We start from the raw sequence: 9,795 nt of genomic DNA, 5'->3' as shown, positions 1-9,795 counted from the left end.
CGTTATAATGTGACGGTCAATCCCACTATTCGTTGGTAAAAGAGTAGCCTAAGAGTTGTCGGTGGGTGGTGATGACTAGCTGCCTTCCCTCTAGTCTTACACTGCTAAATTAGGGACGGCTAGCGCAGATAGCCCTCGTGTAGCTTTGCGCGAAATTTAAACAAACAAACAATATATATATTACAGAGAAATGGGTTTACTTGCAATCGTAAAATATCAAATAAAATGGCTAAACGGAGAGCCACATAAATACTGGTTTAGTATTTCCTCTTTACTATTTAACTTTAAAACCGTATAAATGTTTAAGACTGAATTACCTAACAAACACAGAACACTACTTGTTGGTTGAAAATTCCCGTTACGCTTTTTTTTTTTTGCAATTTGAAACAATAAAGCGCAATATATATGATAGATTTTGTAATATGTAAATATATTTTCGGTCTTCAGATTACAGGGGAAAAATATTTTACAAAAACAAAAAAAGTTGAGCTTGTTTGAAATATAAAAATGCGTTGAATATTTTTGTTCACGCGAAGTCACATCAGAGCAATCTCGCAGACTAAATGAAAGGGAGATACTCAAAGGTACCCACCGCCAACTATTGAGTTACTCTTCTTTTGACCGAATAGTGAGATTTGATCGTGATGCAAGTTTTACTCAACAGCACTCACCACCAACTCTTGGATTACTCTTTTTTGCTCGAATACTGAGATTTGAAGCGGTGGGTCACGAACCATGAATCTTCGTATTCACAGTCTGATCACACTAACTGATAGAGAAGTTACTCGAGCATTCAGACTGAATAAAACTTCCAATTGTCGTCCCATACGAAATATTGACAAAATTCTTTGAACTAAATTTGTTTTTCCATAATATTTTGAACATGACCGTTCAGTCAAAGGTGAGAAAAATGTGACTAATTTGGATTACCATCACCAAAGATGGACTGCTTAAACAAAATATCGTGTTGTTATTATATCTCATATTTGATATATGTATACTTATGGTTTCCATACGATTTACACCAGAGAACTTATTTAGTTCACATATATTAATTATTATTAATACATCAAGTCAACTCTTTGATTTGATTTTGTCCACTACAGACAAGAGAGTGACGCCATTATGTCCAATGTAAGTAAGACATCGCTAGTATATAGCTGAGAACAAATAATAACTACTACAAATTAGTTGATAACACTGGGTGGGGTTTTATACGGTAAGACATTCCTGAAATGCATTACTTGATAACACTGGTTGAGGTTTCACACAATAAGGTCTTAACACCAAAGCTTATAATAAATAACAACTACATTAGTGTTCTTTACCATTAGATAAGAATGATAAACCTTATTAAAGTGAAAACTACTCCTTTGTTTTAGGGCAATGTAGATTTATTGAAATAGTAAATGTTTTTTTTAGAAGTATTTAACTCACCAGATGTCACTCTTCTAGCTGAGCTAACCCTACATATCCAGTTCTCCTGGAAAATATTTATTTTTTAATAGCGGACTTTTTATTAAAAACTTTGAATTTTTTACTCGATTCAGTTAAAAAAATAAATATATATACATTTTTGAAACAAAACAAATCATTCTACTTTTGAAGAAAACAAATAATAACGAAGTAAAAATCGAATTGTGAGCCGATCACACACATCAATCCCAAAGCGAGATTACAGCTACAATAAAAATTCAGACGTGCAAGGTTTGCCAAATGCTTAGAAGCAAAAGTGACAAGAATTTCGTAGAGAAAATAACATATACCCCATTCTGGTAGAAACCTGACAATGTATTTTGTGACAAATACGGAGACATCCAGGCCTTACCGTTTATACGATGGCTCTCTTCCCACGACCCCGGCAGACAGCGATGGCTCAACCCACTTCACGTGCCTTTCACATGCACATACGGCGTGTTTGGGCTCAAAGGGTTGAAGCGATTTTTAAGCTGGTGATACGCTTGTGACGCCTTAGATCTGTGTACGCATACATGTGTGTATGTGTGTCTTTTGGTTTACATCAGACGTATGTAACATAAAAGCAAAAAGTGTGTTTGTGTACTGATATGTCGTAGTTTTTGTAAACAAACAAACAAATAAAACATGTTCTACAGACGGGTCAAGTTGCTTAAACAAAGCATAGGCTTTAAATAGTTAAAATCTTATAGAATGCAAACCTTAAATAGTTTTTGGTTTTTAAAAATAAACTTTATCATCTCTCTTTATCGGTAAAAGTGGTGCATAGTCTTCAGACGAGGGAATTGTTCGACAAAGCTGGTCAGCTTTATACCCAGCTCAAAATTAGAACAGACCTTGCAATGAAAGGGTGTTGGTTGCATGTCTGCTTTAAGTTTGTGATGCCTCAGAAAAACTAGTCTGGACAACTGTGTTCGTCGGTTGGTCGAAGCCTGATTCCTCTCGGTGTACTTTTGATATATTGTCTCCACACGGAGCAAGAGCTCTACAAAATAAAAGCATACGCTGATTGGTTGGCCTGCAGGAGTAGTCAGACGAGAAGGCGGAAAATTTAAAGACTTTGAGATTGTTGTCTTGTAAGAATTTTAAGAATCCTCATCTGAAGAGGAAGTTGAAAGGATACGAGACGACTGGTTTTCACCAGAAGTAATCACAACCCCAGAACGGAAGCAGGACTTTAAAATCGATATATTCGGTCTTTGCACCGCCATCTTGCCTGAAAATGACGTCACGGAAAGGAAGCTATCGATTAGTTGTGTAGGTAGGTGAGGACAACATTATGAATTACTAAAATAGAAGACCCAGCAAATTATCCATAAAATAATTAATTACATATTTCATAGTCTGAAGTGACATTTCTATGTCACAAACTGTTTACAATTTTAGTGAGATATGAAGTTCGTTAATTGTCTATTAGTTTAAAAGTATTAATGGAACCTGAAGATCACAAGCTTTTAAAGTCATAGTGAGATATGAAGAGCTAACTGTTCAATAGTTCAACAATCTTAGTGAGACCAGATGATCAGTAACTTTTCAATGATTTAACAGTTGTTCTGAGATTTGAGGATCACTAACTGTTCAATCCTTTAACAGTCGTTCTGAGACCTGAGGATCACTAACTGTCCAATCCTTTATCAGTCGTTCTGAGACCTGAGGATCACTAACTGTTCAATCCTTTAACAGTTGTTCTGAGACCTGAGGATCACTAACTGTTCAATCCTTTAACAGTCGTTTTGAGACCTGAGGATCACTATCTGTTCAATTCTTTAACAGTTTTGCTGAGACCTGGGGATCACTAACTGTCCAATCCTTTAACAGTCCTGCTGAGACCTGAGGATCACTAACTGTCCAATCCTTTAACAGTCCTGCTGAGACCTGAGAATCACTAATTGTCCAATCCTTTAACAGTCCTGCTGAGACCTGAAGATCACTAATTGTTAGTTTAACAGTGTTTGCAGCAATCAAAATGTAGAGTAATTGGTGAAGTATAAACTTTTCACTTTATGTACTTTATATTTACTAATGAAAAGGATATATTTGTACATTTTCTAGAATGTACGAGAAAATATTCTAGCATTCAAATTTAGCTATGATATTGCTAGAATGTCTACATGAAAGACGTGATATGAAACTTATGAGAAAAGAGCGAACAGAATATGCACTGTTTGTTACGAAGAAATATTACATACATTCACGAGGTAATAATGTTGATGTTCATTGCCATTGTGATTTCACAGATTTGAAATTCCTGAACATTCGAGACAAACTGTCTTAAAAGCCTTCATTGATTCGGACTAGTTAAGATCGCCTACTGCGTGTATTTCTTCTTATAGTTTCTAAATTATTTTTCGTCTTGTACTCGTCGTAAATATAGAAGTTAACTCTTATACAATACATCATTAGGCCTAGCAGAAGATTCTCTTACGTGTTTGGTATATGGTCATCTCATGTACTGAATTTTTAATAAGAACTGAAGTTCTTTATGTTGAAAACTTTCAAAATCTGTACACAACCAACTACTTGATATATAAAACGCAGAAATATCTGAAAATAACCACAACGCGTGCTAAGCCTGTTACATTTTTAACATTTCCTTCATTTTTTTATACTGTTAAATACATTGTGAAAGAAAATATTAGCAGGCCTAATAATATTAGTGACAAAAATCATATATCAGAACTGAGGGAAAATATTTTAAGTTTATTCAATGACATTCTATTAAAAGTAAATACAGAATGTAAACATACGAAATTTGATACATACTTTGCTGCATTTCCTGTGAATGTTTATAAGTCATGGATACACACATGTAGACATTTTAAATTAAAATCCTAGAAGGCTGAATATATATTTTCCCGTATAGCTTTCCCATTTTGAACTTTCACTGTATACAGTTCGCTCTTAGAGTGCCTGAACGTGGATCCGGGGGTTTACGGTTCGAGTATCATTGCCGCAGAAAAAAACAAAACCGCACTCCGCACTTTGGGATCGTGGATGCGTTATACGAATGACGAAAAAGATCCCACTTTTCGATTAGAATAACCAAAGAATTAGCTGTGGGTGCTGTTGATTGGTTAAGAATTAGCTGTGGGTGCTGTTGATTGGTTAAGAATTAGCTGTGGGCGCTGTTGATTGGTTAAGAATCAGCTGTGGGTACCGTTGATTCGCTGCCTTCAGTCTTGTTTATCCATTCAAAATTAGGGACGGTTAGAGAACCTTTATTGACATGCGGTAAACCTTTCTACAATGTTGGTAAATAAAGCTTCGAAAGGATAACCCTCATATCAAAACGTTTTTTGTCAAACTGCATTCTTAAAAAGCAAATGAAAGTTCCATATTTTTCATGCACACACTTTAGAATATTTCACACTTCTGATATACTACATACATACTTCGGATAAAGTCCACACTTTAGAATATTCCACACCTCTGATTTACTACACATTTCTGATATAGTCCACACTTTAGAATATTCCACACCTCTGATTTACTACACATTTCTGATATAGTCCACACTTTAGAATATTCCACATTTCTGATATAGTCCACACTTTAGAATATTCCACATTTCTGATATAGTCCACACTTTAGAATGTTCCACACCTCTGATATAGTCCACACTTTAGAATATTCCACATTTCTGATATAGTTCACACTTTAGAACATTCCACACCTCTGATTTACTATACACTTCTGATATAGTACACACTTGTGATATAATAAAATATTTTGAATATTCCGTATTGCTTCTATTGTACCGATTAGAATACTCAGTATTTGTAACACTTTAGGATATTTCGTTTTTCTCGAAGTGCACCGTTTATAGTATTATATATTTTGGGATAATTTTATAAGTATTTACTAAATACTTTCATTTTATAAACTCTACTCTGTAATGAGGTGGATTTACTTGGTTTTCTTACTGCACGTGACTTAGATTGTTTGTTTCTTTTCAAGTATGAAAAGAAGAGTAATAGCCCTTGTCCAGAAAAATGGACGAATATCCTGATTATTTTCTCAAAATAAAGAATAATGTAATTAAATACATAGACAATTTATAATCTTACTTCAATCACATAAAAATACCCTATTTAAATTCCCTACCCTAAATATTTTGATAAATAATTAAAACTATACCAAAGAGTCCTCATTTTGACACGACGAAAAGTTTGTGTTATTGGCATGAACATTTGACCTAACACTGAGTCAAATACATGCATATACAACATGATTAGAACAACAATTAACGATTCCACGTGAAAAAGGACTTGTGAATACATAATTGTGTATCTATCTACACGATCAAAATTCACCACGTAAATATTGTTGTTGTATATGCGCCATTTTAAATTTCCCGCTCATAAAGAAAGACGACCATTTCTAAAAGATTGTGAGTTTCGAGATATATATATACGTTTAATACAGTGAGTTAACGGAAGTAACGCGTTTCACAACCATTGATTAACGAAAGACAAGTGAGCTAAGGGAAGTAACGCGTTTCATAACCATTAAATAACGAATGACAAGTGAGCTAACGAAAGTAACGCGTTTCACAACCATTATTTAACGAGAGATAAGTGAACTAACGAAAGCAACGCATTTCACAATCATTAATTAACGACCGACAAGAGAGCTAACGGAAGTAACGCGTTTCATAACTGTTAATTAACGCAGTACTTTAATTATCAAAGCTAGATATGTTTCTGTGTACAGTTACTAAGTACCATAGTTAGACGTCTTTCAGTATACAGTTACTAAGTACCATAGTTAGACGTCTTTCAGTATACAGTTACTAAGTACCATAGTTAGACGTCTTTCAGTATACAGTTACTAAGTATCATAGTTAGAGGTTTTCAGTATACAGTTACTAAGTACCATAGTTAGACGTCTTTCAGTATACAGTTACTAAGTATCATAGTTAGAGGTTTTCAGTATACAGTTACTAAGTACCATAGTTAGAGATCTTTGGGTATACAGTTAATAAGTATCGTAGTTAGAGGTTTTTCTGTATACAGTTACTAAGTACCATAGTTAGAGATCTTTGGGTATACATTTACTAAGTATCATAGTTAGAGGTTTTTCTGTATATAGTTACTAAGTATCATAGTTAGAGGTTTTTCTGTATATAGTTACTAAGTACCATAGTTAGACGTCTTTCAGTATACAGCTACTGAGTATCATAGTTAGAGGTTTTTCTGTATATAGTTACTAAGTATCATAGTTAGAGGTTTTTCTGTATATAGTTACTAAGTACCATAGTTAGAGGTTTTTCTGTATATAGTTACTAAGTACCATAGTTAGAGGTTTTTCTGTATATAGTTACTAAGTATCATAGTTAGAGGTTTTCAGTATACAGTTACTAAGTACCATAGTTAGATCTTTCAGTATACAGTTAATAAGTATCGTAGTTAGAGGTTTTTCTGTATACAGTTACTAAGTACCATAATTAGAGATCTTTGGGTATACAGTTAATAAGTATCGTAGTTAGAGGTTTTTCTGTATACAGTTACTAAGTACCATAGTTAGAGATCTTTGGGTATACATTTACTAAGTATCATAGTTAGACGTATTTCAGTATACAGTTACTAAGTACCATAGTTAGAGGTTTTTCTGTATACAGTTAATAAGGACTTACGATAACAGTTTTGCAGCGAAAATAATAGTACAAAAACAAAAATCTGGGATCATGCTTATCTGTGTATGTAATGATAATAATTATACGATAAAGATTCATGTTTACTGACACACACACACACCCTACTAATGTAATGTATAATAGCAGCAGGTTTGTCCATCGGTACGCTTGATAGAATTTAATCAGATATCATTAGAACGTTGACATACTAGTTTGTCGTGACAAGGTTTATCGATATTTAAATAGTTTATTACGTTTTATCATAAACTGATCCAAAAGCAAAATAAAAGTGAGACAATCGTATTAGCGTGAAACCGATCATGTTGGGAAATAAGAACACACACGATTGTTTGTTTGTTTGTTTTGAATTTATGCATAAAGATACGCAATGGGCTATCTGTGCTCTGCCCACCACGGGTATCGAAACCCGGTTTCTAGCGTTGTAAGTCTGCGGACATACCGCTGTGCCACGTGGGGGGGGGGAGACAGAAAACATGCTGCAATGTGACAGCCATTTTTTTCTCTGACACTCTATGGGGGGGGGGGTGTCGTGGTCAAATGGATTCATGGTTCGTAGCCCGTTGCCGCAAAACACTCTCAGTACTTTAGGGTCGTAGGTATGTTATTAAAAGTTTACGAAGTTATGAGTGATAATAAGTAATTATGTGTCAACCATGTTATATCTGCCATATCCAGTTCCGATGAGGCCTTTCGCCGAATACCAGGGTTCACCAGTCCGGCCGGTTTACAACAGATATAGTAGTGGTCTAGAAGCTACTTATGTCATCAGCTGCATGAACAACTGTAGTGGCGTGAAATAGATTAAATAAGTGAATTGTAATTATCATCAATTTTAGTTACGACATCAGAATTACGATTAGGATAAACGAATTCCATTATTTGGTCAGACAAGAACAGCCTAAGAGTTGACGCTGGGTATTAATGACTAGTTTTAGTCTGTCTGTTCAGAGTTAGGAACAGTTGTTTGCAGGTAATTTTTGTGTAGTTTTGTGTGAAACTTAACAAACAAACGCCATCTATTTATTTAGAAAAATCGCACATCAGTCATGTCAAATTGCAGCGTCCAAATCAGTGTTTTTCAAACTTTTCCTTCTTGTGACTTAGTGGGGAAAAAACCATATACCCCAAAAATAATATCTTCTGATTAAAGTGTTCAAAATATTACAAAGTACATAGCAATACACGCTAGCCCTAAACACTTTACTTCAAGTAGTAACTCAAATTAGACATCATGGATGTATAAGAAAGTTTAGGATGTATCCCATTAAAAACCAACATTATATTAAACAATTCATGAAATTTTAAATTTCCAATCGCGACCAAGTACCTTATATTCCGCGACTCAATACGGAATTGCGACCTGCACTTTGAAAACCACTGCTTTAAAAGGAACGAGAGCGTAAAGAGCATTATCTCTTTCACAATAATCGTATTTTAAAACAACTTTGGGGACAACCAAACCAGAAACATAAAGCGTCGCTAATACAAAAACAAAACTATATAGCACAAACTACACTGTGGGAAGAGTAAATAGTAATCTAAGTAACAGAGATGTCTGCAGAATTATGACACATTATCTGTAAGGGTAAACAGTCTGTAGAGTAAATATTAGTCTACGTAACAGAGTTGTCTGCAGAATTATGACACATTATCTGTAGGGGTAAACAGCCTGTCGAGTAAATATTAGTATACGTAATAGTGGTGTCTGCAGAATTATGACGCATTAACTGTAGGGGTAAACACTATGTCGAGTAAATATTAGTCTACGTAATAGAGGTGTCAGCAGAATTATGACACATTATCTGTAAGGGTAAACAGTCTGTAGAGTAAATATTAGTCTACGTAATAGAGGTATCTGCAGAATTATGACACATTATCTGTAGGGGTAAACAGTCTGTCGAGTAAATATTAGTCTACGTAATAGAGGTGTCTGCAGAATTATGACACATTATCTGTAGGGGTAAACACTATATCGAGTAAATATTAGTCTAAGCACAAAGCTACACAATTGGCTATCTGTACTCTGCCCACCACGGGTATCGAAAACCGGATTCTAGCGTTGTAAGTCCGCAGACATACCGCTGTGCCACTGGGGGGGCGTCGAGTAAATTTTAATCTATTTATTACGTAGTTCATTAAATTCCACTAATAAATGCATAGATATGTTTTCGTGAACATTGGTTAGATGAACAATGTTTGTTATTGGCTAATGGTTATATAAACAATGTTTGGTATTGGCTAATGGTTATACAAACAATGTTTGGTATTGGCTAATGGTCAGATAAACAATGTTTGTTATTAGCTAATGGTTATATAAACAATGTTTGGTATTGGCTATTGGTTAGATGAACAATGTTTGGTATTGGCTATTGGTTAGATGAACAATGTTTGGTATTGGCTAATGGTAAGATAAACAGTGTTTGGTATTGGCTAATGGTTAAATAAACAATGTGTGGTATTGAATAATGGTTATACAAACAATGTTTGGTATTGGCTAATGGTCAGATAAACAATGTTTGGTATTGGCTAATGGTTATATAAACAGGTTTGGTATTGGCTATTGGTTAGATGAACAATGTTTGGTATTGGCTAATGGTAAGATAAACAGTGTTTGGTATTGGCTAATGGTTAAATAAACAATGTGTGGTTTTGAATAATGGTTA

At 34.5% G+C, this 9,795-nt stretch overlaps 1 long non-coding RNA gene across 1 annotated transcript in view; it reads right to left on the bottom strand.

Moving 5' to 3' along the window:
- LOC111087699 overlaps positions 1-1,917 on the bottom strand; it is a 54,389-nt gene extending 52,472 nt beyond the window's left edge. Inside the window, exon 1 of the long non-coding RNA XR_002612364.1 lies at positions 1,829-1,917. This is a non-coding gene — a long non-coding RNA (uncharacterized LOC111087699). The remainder of the gene's footprint in view (positions 1-1,828) is intronic.
- Positions 1,918-9,795: the final 7,878 nt, after the last annotated feature.

Source organism: Limulus polyphemus, unplaced genomic scaffold (assembly GCF_000517525.1).
Source record: "Limulus polyphemus unplaced genomic scaffold, Limulus_polyphemus-2.1.2 Scaffold2496, whole genome shotgun sequence".
NCBI classification, from domain to species: domain Eukaryota; kingdom Metazoa; phylum Arthropoda; class Merostomata; order Xiphosura; family Limulidae; genus Limulus; species Limulus polyphemus.
The sequence above is the reverse complement of the archived record's forward strand: the minus strand, read 5'-3'. Positions and strand labels throughout refer to the sequence as shown.